The sequence below is a fragment of the Molossus molossus genome, unplaced genomic scaffold (genome assembly GCF_014108415.1).
Source record: "Molossus molossus isolate mMolMol1 unplaced genomic scaffold, mMolMol1.p scaffold_m16_p_16, whole genome shotgun sequence".
NCBI lineage: Eukaryota > Metazoa > Chordata > Mammalia > Chiroptera > Molossidae > Molossus > Molossus molossus.
The window spans coordinates 28,737,841-28,754,631 of NW_023425351.1; positions in this window are offsets into that span (position 1 = coordinate 28,737,841).

Below are 16,791 nucleotides of genomic sequence, written 5' to 3' on the forward strand. Positions count from 1 at the left end.
TTTGGCTATGCACCCTTATTTCTGCTCTCAAAGTAGCAGATTCTTTCCTGAGCTCATCCATTATCTTGTAATACCTTGACATAGGCAGAGAGGAGCAACCATCACACACCCACCAGCACTTTGGCTCTTGCCAGCATTCCCTCTAGTGCTAGATCACTGCCCTGTAAGTTCGTGCAGTTTTCCAGGGCATATGGGGTTCCAGGCCCCCAGTCTTCTAGCTCTGTTTCCTTGCCAGTGGCCAACATTGCATATTTAGATTTTGTGTAAAGTCAGCTCCCACTTCCAGGTGTCAGTTTCAGAATAAGTTAGGCAGATGTTAGCTGCTGTAATAAACTGAACTGTTAGTGGCTTAACATAATAAAAGTTTATTTCTCACTCACATAACAATGAGAGTGAGAGCGAGAGCGAGAGCGAGAGAGAGAGAGAGAGAGAGAGAGAGAGAGATGTACTGGGAGAAAGGAAATGAAAAGACATCTACTTCTTAAACATCTTGGCTCAGAATTGATGCTAACACTGCTTATATTCCACTAATGAAAACTGATCAAATGCCCACCACGACACAGGGGAGCTGGGAAATGTCATCCTTGGATTAATAGTAACAACTTTCTCTTACAAAGGTGAAGCATGCATTTAGATAGACATTTAGTCATCCTTGTCATAATCATCTTCCTCTAGAATAAATTAGGGTTTGAATTCTATTCACTGTCTAGTTAATCCATGCTATGATGCCATCTCCCCCACTTCGCTCCTGCCTTGTCTTTGGCTCTCCACCCAGACTTCTAGGACTACAATGTGTCTTCCTTCCTTCTCTGAGCATCATAGTATCTCTCGTGTGTAGCAGACTCTGGCTGAGTGCTTTGAGATAAAGGATGGTAATTATACCCTAGACCAGAAACTAATTCTAATTGAATGTTAGATGTCACTGCTCCTAGAAATGTATTTGCCATTTCTCACCATAGGGGTTTGCTCCCTGGCCCAGATCTCTGTGGAGATTCAGCCACATGCCTGGGCTCCTCTCTTCCCAACACTTCTTCACATCCCTTCAACTAGGATTTTCCCTGTGCCTATCTCAAGGTGCCAACGGACTTGGTGTGCAAGCCCATGAGGGGACTTTCCCATAACAGCCAAACAGTCCATCATGGTATTTTCCAAAGCAAAGCGTCAGTTCTTTCTCTAAGAGGACTTAATGTTTCCTCATACATAGTCCAACTGGCTAGAAGTTATAGGCAGCTTTTTTTCTTAAAAGACATGCAAATATTTAAGAGTCTCATGCTCTACTGACTGAGCTAGCCGGGCAACATGCAAATATGTATTAAGCATTTTCATATGTAAAACAATCTTCTTGGTCACTAAGTTAAAGAGAGGGAAAGGGGGAGGGGGGTGGGAAGAGATAAACCGAAGAACTTATATGCATAATCAGTGGACACAGACAATAGTGTGGTAAAGGGGGGGGAGTGCGGAGGGGGGAGGAGAGGGGGTCACTGGGGGAAAAGGGGGCACATCTGTAATACTTTCAACAATGAAATTGGTCTTGACCCTCACAGGATTTATAATATCTCTGAAAGCAAACATAGAACCTCGGTAGCCAAGTGCAGTGAGTTGGCCCTAGGCCCAGATGATCGACGATTCTCTATGAACTGTTTGGAAAGGAAAGGTGATGGGCAAAGTCGAGGCTGCTGGAAATGAAAGGGTGAGGAAGAGCTTGTGGGCTGTAGCATGCTGGGGGGGGGGGGGGGCACATTATGTCGCCATTATTACCCAGAGCTATTTTTATGTATCTCTGCTTCTGGTCACCTGCTTTAGTCTTTGCAAACTTCAGGAATTGAGCTATTTGGGTTCTTTTTTCACATTCCCCTTTTATTTTCTGACAGTGGGTACTCAGCAATGTCAGGATAAACTGGTCTTAAATGGAGAGGCCAATGTGGCATCTCGGGAGAATGGAGACAGGGCAGAGGGAGTTGAAGGAGGCAGGAAGTTAGATTTGAAGAGTATTGGGGGGAATCCTGGCAAATATGGGCAAGGGAGTCTGGGAGAGGCAGTATTTAGAGATGTAGGCAGGTGGGACAGGCAGAGTCAGGATGACCCAGCTTCACGGCTCCAGTGCTCATGGTGTTGGAGCTTAGGAAGAGGTCTCTTCAGCAGCTCTCCAGGGCAGGGTCCAGACCAGCTCAGACATGGAGTCTGTTCTGAGGAGCAAACACTGCGTGATGGTCATGTCATCAGCGCAGGGATTCAGACACAGCGCCAGGCCCCGTTCCTGTACGTGCAGCGGATTACTGATGCCGCTTCCTGGACTTCCACCAACACGTACTAACGGGAGTCTCAGCTGCTCTTCTCGTCCCCTCCATCCAATCGCACTTTGCTTTTTATTCCCCAAAGGCAAATCTGATCGTGTCCCTCACCTACCCTGAAATTTCCTTGGGACAAAGGCCTGAATCTTTACTTTGAGGATCACCATAGTCCTTTTTCATTTTCCAAAGCATCACGCACGTAAGCTGGTGTCAGCTCCTGACAGGCTCTGGTCAGTCTGGCCCTGCCTGCCAGCCTCGTCTCAGGCACGCTTGCCTCTCGTTTCCTGCTAAAATTTCTGGTTTTCTTTTATTTTAAAAATATTTTTAAATATGTTTTCATTGATTTTTTTTTTTTAAGGGAGAAGAAGGGAGAGATAGAAACATGGATGTGGGAGAGATACATTGATCAGCTGCCTCCTGCATGCCTCCTCCTGGGTATCGAACCCACAAGCCAGGCATGGGCCCCGACCCGGAATGAACAGGGGCCTCTGAGTCCATGGGACAATGCTCAGTCCACTGAGCCACACCAGCCAGGCTCTGGTTGTCTTTAGTTCCCTAAGGTTAGCTTGCTGGAAGGCCTGTGCGTGCATGTGGTTGGTTGAGATATCCTCTCTCCCACTTGCACCTACGTAACCCGAAATCATGTCTCTGATCTCAGGTCTACAGTCACTTGCTCAAAGAAGTCTTCTTGGGCACCTAGAATAAGGTGGTCTCTCCATTATTCTCACCCTGGCATCCTGCAACCCCCTGGCAGCACTTACCCCGGTTAGACTGTAGCTTGTGGGCAATTACTTACTGTCATTTTCCCATGTGAGAGGTAAGCTCAGTAAAGGCAGGGACTGTCCTTCTCACTCACTGCTTTGTCCTCAGCATCTCCACCCCCTGAGGCACCGTGATGCCGGTTTGTATGTGGAGTCAGTGAGTGAAGGAACGGAAGGAGCCAGGACCTCAGTCGGTGACAGCAGCTGCCAGGGTGGGGCAGAGGAGACCAGAGCCCGATGCTGGCATGCCAGGCCATGGCCCCGGACCGTCCACACGCACACACTCTCCATGTTGTTGGCAAGGGCCCGGATGCTGCTACATCTGGCCATGGAGGGAGCTGGTGGAATGAGGCCCAGACACGGCAGAACATGGCACAGACATTAGAACTTTCCTCCCATGTCCCTGTTCAGAATAGAACCCAGTCTCACAACCTCACCGGAAGGTTGTCTAGACCCGTGTTTTCCATAGAACTTGATGTTATGATGGATATTTTATATGTCTTTGCTCCCCAATACAGTAGCCACTTGCCACATAAGCTGTTGGTCTTGTGAGACTGAGGAATTAAAATTAAAATTTGATTTAAATTGAAATAATCTGTGGCTAGTGGTTGCAATACCAGACAGTGCAGACCTAGACTATTATTAGTATGAATTACTTTAGGAAGCCCTCCGTTTCGAAAGCAGTTTGGTAGAAATCTAGAAACACCCATTGAGAACCAATTCACCATGTGGAAACATGTAACCCTCTCTGGAGTCCAAGGCCTACTTGGACCTGATGAGGAGCTACCTCCCGGGAACTTCTGAGTGAAGAGATCTGAAGGAACTGTGTCTTGTTTCTATCCACAGGAATTAGTCCTTATTGAAGGCATTCCTTTCTTTATGAGAACTGTACCAAATGTAAAATATTATACAAGTGTAGAACATTATCTTTGCAAGTATCTGTGTAATGTGACCTTAAATGCTTTCTCACGCCCACTTATCCCAAACAGGATTTTTTTCTTTTTGTTCACTCTCCTCTTCTCTCTCTCCTTCCTCTATTCTTGTTTTCTTCCTAACCTCTAAAATGACAGGAACCCAACACTGTGTCCTTTAACAAGTTCCTATTCTTATGCATATCGATTTTTTTCTTTTGTGCTTATTTACAAAAGCTGTTTTATCAGTTCAGATCATTAAAAAAAAATCTTGAAATAATGATAGCTCTTGACATGCCAACTGATATATTTGTGGGGATTTATCAGATATAATAATTTCAATATTTATGTAAAGAATGTAAAGTGAAGTATTATACTGGTTTTTTTATAGTTATCACCAAGGTAACATTAGAGTTGCTTTTAAGCCTTTGAAAGTTCCCCTGTGTCGGATCTCTTGAATTTCTTGTCCTGCTTTCTACAAATGAAAGGCTTTCCGTCCAGGAAGATAATACGAGAATGAGAAAGGGGTGTTTAGAAGGTAAAATTCTGAAATATACCAGTAAAGTAACATTTGAAAGAAGCTGGTTCATCTTTAGTCTTTTTTCCTAGTCTGTAGAGCTAAGAACAAATGTGTCTTGGGGCTTCCATGCTAAATGTCTCCAGTTCATAAAATCACAATTATTAATCAGATGAGCATTAAATTTTCATTTACTTTTGAGATAAATGTCATTTTAAATTTGGAATCCTAGTTTTTTCCTAAATCTAAGGAGAGTGTTTTCATTAGGTTTTGTAGAAAAGGGTGCACAGAGAAAGCTTAGAAGCTATTAAAAAGCTACATCTTAAACTTGGCATCTGTTTCATTCAGGCCCAGCAAAATACTTGGTTTCCAGCATAATAAACATAGTTTGTAATCTATATATGCAGTTAAAGTAGAGCATTATAGTAAAGGGTTTATGCCAATTTTTTAAAATCTAGGGAGCCATTTTTATTTAATTTAAATTATTTAAAGGTAAATGGTCCATGTAGCTAGTGGGTGCCACGTTGGGCAACTCTAAACTCTTCGGCATTGTTTATGCAACAAATACATTAAGACATAAGTTTATCAGGTTATAAGTTTAGAAACAAATGCATTGATCACAAAAATAATCAGGCTCTTAAAAATATTTATAAAAATTAAATACATATCAAATTTGAAAACAAGCTTTGAATACCTGAAAATCAGGAAAAAGACACAAAAATTACTGAAGTTACTATGACTTCTTTTTATACTTATTAGATGAATTATGGAGGTATTTATTATGTGAATGTATGTTTACTGCTCTATTAACTTAGAATGTATTTTATTATTATATCTTCCCTCCTAGGTTAGAATCCCATCTTGAACTTCCCCAGGTTGTAGGTTCTGAATTATCAATCAACTGTTTTTTCCCTGAGATGTGGGATTGTTAGCTACTGGAGCCCAGACGCAGTTTTTCAGCTTAAGATAGAAACAAATCTGTATGTCACCGGGGCTTCCTAAGCTCACTGCATATTTTTTTATATCAGTGTTAGTTGTTTGGAAATGGTTTTCCTCCAAATGTCAAACGGTATATTCTTTAAGTTCCCTTTAGACAAGGTTATATACATCCTCCTGAAATTGGTGTGCTTTGACGTCCTTTGCAAGCATTTCTGGAAAATTATACTTAATATCTATGAACACTTCATTTGTATTTGTACGGTCATCGAGGTTGCCTGTCCCAGGAAACAAGGGATAAAGCCTACATTCAAACCTCTCCTTGTTAGTATTTTTGACTAATACATCACCTTGGAACACAGTTACTCTGTACATGACCAGCGATGTTGATTAACTTTGCTCATCTTTTCACCTGGTTATTGGATATGACCACTAGTGATGACACTTTCCTATTTGGGACTAGTTGCTGCCATTACTGGGACTGTTTGACTTGCTCCAATTACTTGTATCCACTCTATTTACACAGGTTAAGAACAGTACATGTGCATGTGTTATATAGTTAATAGAAAAGAATACTCACATACATTAACATTTCTCTTCAGGTTAAAATTAATACAAAGTAATTCTGTTAGGATCACTTTGCTTCTGTAGTTTTATGTAAATTTCCTTTATTAAATGACATAATGGGTATATATATATGTATATTTTAAAATCTTCACCCAAGGATATTTTTTTATTGATTTTTAGATAGAGTGGGAGGGAGGGAGAAAGAGAGAAACATTGATGTGAGAAAGAAACATCAGTTGGTTGCCTCCTACAGGACTCCCCAGCTGGGACCAGGGATGGAACCTGCAACCAAGATACATGCCCTTGACTGGGAATTGAATCCTAACCACTGAGCCAAACCAGCCAGGGCACATAATGGATATTTAATTGCTCATTTTGTACGAACTGACTAGTTTTTCCTTGCTATTGGTTACTCAAGTAACTGCAAGTTGGCAACAAGAATGAGCTGACTCTTTAGTTCCCTCGATGGCATATATTCATTTTGAAAGTGTCCTTACCTTATAACCACAACGAGAGGTTTCATTCTGTCTGTGATAATTTATTCAGGATTAGTTTACTTGTTCTTTTTGATACAAGGATGTGTGCATGAATGCTGATGATGGGCAAACAGTTTAAGGTGGGTAACTTCTAACGACAGAAATGCCTCTGTGTGTGTGTGTGTGTGTTTGTATTTACAGCCTTGGGTTAACGTTGATTTTTTTTTTTTTTCCATTTTAACAACTGTTATTAAATTCTTTAAACTTCAAAGCTAATGTAAACTTTTTCTTTACAGTATGCCATTTAGATTTTTAACCTCTCTTACAAACTGAAAATGTACTCTCTTTTTATCAAAAATTTTGTGTTGTTCATCACTGTTTTGAAGGGAAGTGGAAGAAAAGGATCTAAGTTGAGGAGCCATAGAATATTTGAACTGGCAGGGATTTTAGACATCATTAGTGTGTTCCTTTAATTTTACAGGTAAAAAAAAAAATCAAATATTCAGACAGAATAGACAACTTTCCCTAAGAGGTATATATGTGTATATGTGTGTACACACACACACACACACCCACACACATACACACACCCTTCTTAAATTGTTAAAAAGTATTACTTATATCCCCCTGGAGTTGGACCTTGGTGACTTCCCTATAAAGTATTTTAGGATCTCAGACAGAGCTGGAGATGGAGCAGAATGTCTTGGGGTCTGGGTTAGGACTAAGTCTTTTCCCCTAAGAGACTGCTCTAAGGCCATACGTGAGAGTAGGCATTAAATCAGACTCTCAGACCAACCTCAATCAATTCAGAAACCCAAAGAATTATCAAACCACTCCACATGAGCATGGGGGGGAATGTGATGCCGCAGACAGTCGCCACCTCAGTCACTCAGCTCATACAGTCTGCGTGTCTGCCATGATGTTCTGTGATTTCACAAATTTTCAAGATAAATGGTATGCCTATGACTGAATTCAAGCATGAAAAATTAGGTTAATAGTAGATAATGTGAGAATCTTAGAAATCAGAGAAGTCATCTACTCCAATTTCCTTATTTACAGAACAGTAAAACGAAGCTGGTTTAAGTTTTCTAGGATATCAGTCACTGTGGTATCAGAATACATAGTGAGCAATTTGTTCTGCTAACATTTTTAAGAGTTAGAAGAAAAAATAAGCAGCAACAATGTACCCTAATTAGATATAAAACAGTTTTCTGATTAAAGTGTTTTTGGATTACTACAGTTAAAACTTTCTACATAATGTTTGAAGCCATTTTAATTTCAAAAAGAAGTCAGGTAAACGTAACCAGTGTGCTACATGCCATGAAAAATACATTTTGTAATTTTACTACAGAGTGAAAGCTGAGGGTGGGCATTCATTATCATTACCAACTTACATCTAATAAGACAAATTGCACATAATAATCTAAAGTTGTAAGACTATTATCCCTCATCTAGGGGGCCCCCCGCTGCCCTTTTATTAATATGTATTATTGTACCATTTTTTTTCATCTGTATTGTTGTATTACAGATTTTCTCCTTTTTTCTCCCATTGACATCATCCCTCCAACCTGTGACCACTGATTAAGCATCTAAATTCTTTGGTTTCTCTCATCCTGCCCCTCATCCCCCACCCCCCACCTTCCTTCTGAGCTTTGTCAGTCTGTTTAGGAAGCCATTTTTTGCAGGCATTTTATAACATATTTTTGAACAAATGAATGAAATAATTTATGTAATTCATTTAACTCATTCATTTACTTAAGACTTCAATGAGCTATAGCTCCAGTAAATGAAGATTAGAGTCAGCAAACCCCCGAAACAAAGACAGCCACATCATTTGCTGGTATTTCATACCTCTCTCTTCCTTCTCATCAACATTTTTAAATCAGGTAGAACGCTGTATTTAGGTGCACAGATGCGAACTTTGTTGTATTTCTATAGGTTCCTTGAGAGCAAGAGTTACTTTGCCAATTTTGTATCCTCTGCACGCAGTGTATAATGATAGCCAAGGAACACTGTTTCGGAAGGAAGAGGGGGAATGAGACAGGAACAATGGTCTAAATCAGTATGTGTTATTTATAGCTCAGGATCTTGTCCATTCTGGCCCTCACTGGAATAGTAGAAACTACAGATTATGGTGCAGTCAGGAATCATTAATAATTAGGTTCAACTCATCAGTATTCACAAGTTTAACTGGGTGTGAGTTGCAAGTGCCCCTTTCTGTCTGAAAGTACAGCATTCCTATGAAACCTTTCAGAATCTGAAATGGTGTAAAGCGAAGAAGCAATCACCTCAGGACACATCTTTCTATAAACTGCACAAAATCATCTGAGATAAACGCAGCTGCTCACAGACACGGTTAAGAGCTCTGGCGGCTTGCAAAGTGAACTTGGGAAAAGCAGGGGTACCAGCAGTTCTGTTGCTCTGGCTTCACATTATTTGCTCTTCCATCATTCTAATTTTGTATTTATTTTTGGTGCCCTGAAGTGGCAAAGGCTAGTGGAAAGAACATGGTTTCAGGAACAAGAGAGGTGGTGTCTTGTCCTGATGCCGAATTGATCCTGGGAAGATCATTTGAATCTATCGGCGCCGTCCTTCCAAATACTGTGAATTTTCTATTTTCAACATTTAAAAATACTAAAGAAGCATCTATCTTGACTATAAATCTCTAGTACCGAGACTAATAGCATTACTTTTGAAAGTCAGATACTAAAATTTGTTAGTTTTAATAAACTTAGAATTGTGAAACAATGGCAAACCCTACTCTCTCTATCCATCAAAAGTATAACCTTTAATATATTTTAGGCATGCCATTCAGCCCAAGGAATTGACGTAAGGGTACAGGAATTGTTGAGGTTCGTTCTTTCCTTCTGTAATATGCTAAAAAGATTGCTCAGTGTTGGCCCCATATTTCCATTTATTTATCATTCTGAGGCATCTAGCATCCTGCCATTCAAGGAAAATCCCCAGCATTTTAGGAGGTTAAGAACATGCTCTTTGAATTAAGATAATTCCGGATTGGATCCTGGAACCAGGGCTTACTGGTTGTGTCGCCTTCAGCAAGGAGTTCACCTTTCTGCACCTCAGGCTCTTTATCTGTCAATCAGAAACAAACTACTTACCCCCTTGCGGTGGAGGATGATGAGATTCTCATTATGAGCGTGAAATGGGCTAACCCAGTGGCTACACTAGTCACTGATTCTGTGGTAGATGGCGAAAATGATCACTCTTAACAAAATTCCCAAAGATCATAACTGAGGCTCTCCTTTAGAAACAACTTCCAGAGTGTCACTACCTTCTGAGAAATACAATTTTTACTTATGGATATATTTTGATCTTAAACTGAAATAAAGTCCAGATTGCAAATCTGAACCTCACAGTGATGGTGTATGTTATGCTGACATTGCTCTTTTATTATCGTCCTGACTACAGGAGGCTTGCGGGGTGGAAACAGAATGCTTCAGATGTCACATCTCTAAACCTAGAATTAGTCCTTCTCCTGAAGGAAAAAATTATATGACAACATTAAAGCAGGACTGAGAGGAAAGGGGGAAAACAGCCATAATTTCTCCATCCTTAACCAAGCTACTTCGCCAATGAAAACAATAGCTGTTCTTTATTTCTGAATATTTTCACCCTTGGTCCAAAGTAACATTCCCTATTACACTACAGTGATCATAATTTTTATGATTCTTTCACACTGTTTTTCAAATTATTTATTTCAAGACTGTATCATCTGGTACAAGTCACATGAACTCAGGGCTTCAGTCAGCCCATCTGTGGTCCCTAATTTCGCATTTTTATTTTAGAAAATGTTGATAGAATAGGATGAGTTCATTTTTTCTCATCAAATGCTTTGATATTTTCTTATCAAATTGTGCTAAATTATATTATTAGCATTTTAACATTCTAAGATTCATAGATGCTAGTAGGTCATCTCATCCATCTGCCTTAACATTCTTACCATTTATTATTTATATCACTGTGGCTCTCTAGCATTTTTCCAACAGAGACACATGGTTGATTGAGAAGGAGGCAGGGACGAGGGGAGGCATATTTATAATGTGCCATACACAGATGGATGCTTAATAAATGTTGTTTAATGATCTTCACTGATGACAGGGTGGATGGAAAACATGGCTCGTGAGGAACGTGGAGGTGGATGTCTCTAGTTCAGCGATCTGGCCCCTTTCTCCTTAATGCACCAAAAAAAAAAAAAAAGAAAAACCACCAGACACACAAGTATTTGTGACATATTCTGATTTTTTAAATTAGTACCATTAATGAAGGATCCCATTGATTCGTTAGAAACTGGGTTTTTTGTTTTGTTTTGTTTTGTTTTCATGCTGGAGTCTAGAACACGTTATTTTGAATATGCTCAGTCAGGAAAGGTACCGAGGGATGTGGCTATGCTGAGTATCTGGGGTGAATTTTGACAGCAGTCTGCTTTGAGTCTGAAAACATGACCACCTACATGTTTTGATTGGCATGCGTAGGGAAAAATTTCTGTCCTTAACCTTGTTATTTTCCTGACCCCAGTACTGCTCTGCTAATATTTTTATTACTGTAGGGTCATTCCTTTGGTTCAAGTTTGCCCTTCTTTTAAAGTCTTCACATGGCAATACTTATATTACTTAGAAAGAGAAAGGATAATTATTAAAGGGTATGAACTCATCTTTTTAACAAAAATTGAATTCACTGACTTTGATACTTTTCTTTTGCTTATTATTTTATTGGTAGACATTCTATCATCTTGGCTTTGCTGGCCTGAATATTTTTCCTAGGAGTGAGTGGAAGCTGACAAATAGAAAATTCACTCTGTCAAATGTTAAGCTTCAGAAATTGACAAGAGTGAAGTTGATCACTTTGGAGGTGATCTTGTCAGTCTCTCAACAGGGAGAAGTTGCTTCTGGTCCTACCTGTCAGGTGGGTACCGGAGTCCGCTAGGACATTACTGGGCCCACTAGCGTGCTCAGGCAGCATATTCCATTTGGGGCCAGCGGTAATTATTGGAGAATCTTATTTAATCACTTCTTTCCTATATAGTTTCAGAAAATCTAGCTCTTATTTAAACTCAGGCCTTGTTAAAATAGGCAGATCAGGGCCAGCAGAACTAAGCATATTGGAAGTCACCACAATAAACTGATGTTCAATTATGTTAACCAAAACTTAAACTGAAAAGAGAAACGAGATAGTAGTACTTTGTACTTCATTATTCACTTAACTATTTATGCTTTTGCGTAATCCACAGACGTGTCTTAAGCATCTGTGTACCAAAGAAGCAAGTGTGGAGAAGACATGTTCATCACTTTTAAGAACTCACAGTTCAAGCTCACCCACCTCCTTCTTCTCCTTTGTAGCTTTTTTTTTTTTCTTTTTTGGGACATGCCCCTAGCAGGAACCGAACCTGGGACTCTGGTCCGCAGGCCAACGCTCCAACCGCTGAGCCAACTGGCCAGGGCATCTCCTTTGTAGCTTTTATCACCATCATACTTGCTTGCTTTTATGTCTGTATATAGAAGGTCTGTCTGCCTCCACTAGCAGGCAAGCTCTGTGATGTCAGAGACTTTGCCTCCAGCGGAGTAAGGCTCGTACCTATTTGGAGGTGGAATGAATAGGAACGAATTCTAAGTGAATAGTTATAATACAATTAGAAAAATATTACAATACATGGAACAAACTTTTAGCCCCTAGTGCAGAAGAGATTTTCCCTAGACAAGATATTTTTTTCTTGACCTTGAGTAATGAGTAAGAGTTTATCAGATGGAGAATGTAGAAAAGAGCATTTCGTACGTGAGAGTCATACTGGATTTGGGGGGTGGCACATAAGGTGAGGTAGCTGGAATAGGAGGAAAATGATTTTTTAAAAAAATTTTTGTCTTTATTGATTTTAGAGAGAGAGGAAGGGAAAGGGAGAGAGAGAGATAGAAACATCGATGAGAGAGAACATCCACTGGCCGCCTCCTGTATGCCCCTCACTGGGGATTTGGCCCACAACCTGGGCATGTGCCCTGACCGGGAATCGAACTGGCGACCTCTCGATGCATGGGTCAACACTCAACCACTGAGCCACACCGGCCGGGCGAGGAAAATGATTTTTAAATAAAATATAAATGCGATCATTTTTTATTCAACTAATATTTATCGTGTGTCCACTATATACTAGGCACTCAGGAAAAAAATGATGAATTAGATCAAACATGATCTGTGTCCTCAAGGAACTTAAAGTCTAGTGGGAGGATTGAACATTAATCATAGAATCAAAATTCTCATCTCCACATATAAAACTGCTGTTGTGACCAGTGCTCCAGGTAAAAGACACCTGACACTATGTCAGTTCTTAGAACGGGGGGTTACTGTATAATCAAAGACCTCAGGGGGCTAAGATGTGATTTTTGAGTTGACATCAGCAGGTCAAGAGGTGGAAAGAGAAGGTGTGCAGACTCCCTGTGTGCATGGAAAGAAAGAATAAACTAGAACAGAGAGCGAGAGGGAGCAAGGTACGTGATAGAGCTGGAGAGGTAAGTAGAGGACAGACGGTGTCCTGAGAGCAGGGAGCGTGGGAGTGTCTTCTACAAGAGGTGGCCCTGACCTGCTGGCGTTGGAGTGGCAGCGTGCAGAAGGCCGGAGGGGTGAGGGACAGAGGGGAGAGCTAGCACAGAAACCGGTCCTAGGGAAGCAAAGGTCAGAGCACTAAGTTGCCTGCCTGCCACCATTGCGCTTCAAAGAAACAAACAGAACGTAGGAGACAATGCAGCTCAGCTTGGCGTAGTTGGAATCAATATTTTTTCACGGAACCCAAACTTAGAGGAGACCCAAACTTAGAGGAGACAAATAAACACTTTTTAAAATTTTTACTAGAAGGTGAAAAGCAAAGAGTAATATGGGGTGTAACGGAAAGAGACTTCTGTAGGCATCTACAGAACCGGTTCTAGTCCAAGTTCAGCAACTATTAGAGGTGACATGACCTCACTGGAGCTCCGTTCTGAAAGCTGTAAAAAAGGAAATTGGACCAGATGAGATCCCAGCTCCCTTCTTCTGTGTTCTGTGGAGGTATGGAAAGCAATGTGTAATGTTTTAGTCATAGAGACTACTCTTTAATCAGACTCAGTATTTGAGCTTAAAAAGCCACATAGCCTGTAATGTGTTTGATTTTGGAGAAGTAAGGAGCTGGGATGCAATTGCAAAGTGTATTTTTAGTGTTAAATGGAACCTGCCTAAGAAGCATCCCTTGTCAAGAATCTTACCACTGAACACACCAGACCAATCATTCCAGGATCTAAAAACTAATTTTATTGAAAGAAACATAACAAGATGTTCAAATCCTATCCAAAGTCCCTGAACATTTTTTCTTGGCTTCATAGAGGCCTGATCTTACTAATGCCAGAAGACCCCCAGGGGAATATGAAATTTAAGTCCATCATGCAGGTACAAGACTGTTGTCCACATAGAACACCATGTAGCAAATGATGCTTGTGACTTTTATATCAGCATGTTACAGGGCGGCCTGGCCTTGCCCCTCACCCTGCCCAGTGGCTCCAGTACTCTTTCTCTTGGTTGCCTTTTTTATTTTTCTCATCACCTTTCATTTTTATTTATTTTCTCCGCTCCATTGTGATTCTGGGGCAAAAGGAGACATTTAAAAGAACACATCTTGGGCCCCAACGTAAAGACCACTTTTACTGTCAAAACAGAAAATCTTCCACCAGCTGAAAGACTGACCACTCATAGAAAAGTTTGAGCCTTTTGTGTGTGTGTTTTGAAACAGACTGAAAATTCTCAGCCACTATGCCTGGTAGTTTATGAAAGGTCTGAGAAGCACTATAACGTCTGTATTATATTTTTCAGAGTGCGAAAGGGTTTTTTTTTTGTCAGCTATGTCTTAGAAAGGTCATTTTTCCAAAAGCAAACTGAGTTTTTACTCAGTAATTATAGCAAACACATATATAGGATCCAATTCTTAAAATAGTTCTCTATTCTGATGAATAAAAATCATATTATATGTCTAAATAAAATAGCTTATTTATAAATTTGGTTATTTGGAGACATCTATGATATTGAAAGATACTCATATTACATATTCTACTTATTGTCTTCTTCTCTTCTTACTGCAACACAATGCTGCCTTTGACCACTAAAAGCAAAGCTTTTAGGATTTTGTTTGAGTCTAAAAAAAGCATCGGTTATATCAAGGATAAAAGTCCTGGATTTTTTTTTTAAACTAGGAAGTAAATAGTTATGCTAAAATCCAGGAACATATTGATATTAGCATCCTTTGATTGCAAAAAAATGCCACCTTCCGCCTTTCTGAGGACAAGGACAATGTTTTAGTTATTGACATATTAAAAACCAATAAAGAGTATAAAATCCATTCATATTTTTAATTAAATTGATTGGGGTGACATTGGTTAATAAAAGTATATAGGTTTCAGGTCTATTATTTTATAATACATACATCATTTGTATATTGTGTTGTGTGTTCACCACCCCAAGTCATTTACTCCCCCCTTTACCCTCTTCCACCTCGCCCACCCCCTCCTCACGGTGAGTCACCGTAACACTCTGCCCAGAGTCGAAACTAATTCAGAAGGTTTTTTGAATTTCTCAGCACAGCTGAAAGTTTCCAAAACCTTACTTTAAAAGTACTACCTATCTTTCTCAAATGAATTTGCTTTGTTTTTCACTTGTTAGAATTTTGTGGATTTTCATAAGTGAATTCTGGAGGTGCTTTTTAAAATTTCAGCAAGTACTAGTCTTTCTTTTTAAAAGCCTTGATTATATTTCCAACTAACAGTTCCTGTGTCTTACTCTCCTCCGTCTCCTTCGAGTGATCTGTGCGGCTCTCCGAAGCAGAAACAGCTGTTAGGAGAAAAGATGCATTCACTCCTCAATACCATCACGCAAACGGAAGAAAATGCTTTAGGGCTGTGCAGAGAGGTTTCCGAGCTGCTTGTTTACAAATACCTGCTCCGTGTGTACTAGCAGCAGAGAAACGAAACGGTAATCACCGCTTAGCTCTTCAGAGAGATCCGCTTTTCATCTTCACAGGATCACACGCGGGACTTACCCTGCCTTGCCACACGAAGGACGTGTCAAGTATATGACATAATGGTAGTATTCTTGAGACGACCGCCCCCCCGCACCCCGCTCCCTTCAAACCTGCGTCCTCAGGCTGTAATTACGATGCCATGATCAGAAAGTTGTGTTTTGTCAGGTTGGGCCCTGAATGGGTGGCAGCATAATTTCACGCTGCTGGGGAGCCCAGTGCAGCTGTGCAGTCAGAAGGTTGCTGTTGTTTATTGTTTCAGGAGTCACTTTCTCTAAAGAAGGGTGTTTGGTACATCGGCACCGGTGCACCGGCTCTTGCAACTTTGACTTTGAGTTGATTGAATGAGGTGAAATAAATCAACAAACTGCCCAAAGAAAAGAGTCCCTGAGATTTTGCCTTCGACATAAAGATGTGTGTTCTGTGTATAGCTGACTTCGTATTTATGTCAGTTCTACACAGTTGCATAACATCGACGCAGTGAATTAGTATATTTTGTATTGTATTTATATACTAAACGGAATTACATGATTAATTCTTATAGGGTTTCACTTTATAAAACTATATGTGAGAAAACATAGCATCATATCCAGTTTAATTACTAAAATTAAAAAACATCAATTGTGCAAGCTCTTCAGAGTGGCAGGACACGTTGCCTAGCCCAGCAGGAGCCACAGATTCATTGTCAGAAGTAAAATTAGTGTGATGGAAAAGAACCTAGATTAAAAATGAAAAGTTAAAATATAGAAAAGCAACCAAACACTAAGTAAAATAGATGAAACTTTTATGAGGTGCTGAAGGTAATCTGTTTCAAACCTTGATAAATAGCAAAGGACTCTTGAATGAAATATGAAAAGCACCGTTTCTTCGGAAAATAGACGTGAAAGAATGTTTTCATGCCCTCTGAGATAGCATGCTATTCATTGCTATCCAAATGAGGATGCGATTGGAGGGGAAGGTGGTAAAGGCCCCAGAATCAGAGGGAAGAAAAAATGCAGCAAGTGTCAGAGGAAAGCAAAGAATTGTAAGGATGGGAATGCCCTAGTGGAAGGGGTGAGGACATCGAAGTCTAGTCATAAAGGATACAGGGATCAGGTCAGCCCACTTGGACCCGGGGTCCTGAGCTTCAAAGCGGAACCCCCTTTTGTTATCTCATACAATCACTCATTAAAAATCACCTCAGTTTATTAATTTATTTTTTAGCTTTTATTTATTTATTTATTATTAATTTTTTTTGTTACAGATGTTTCTTCTTTTACCCCATTGACACCCTCCTCCCCATCCCCCCA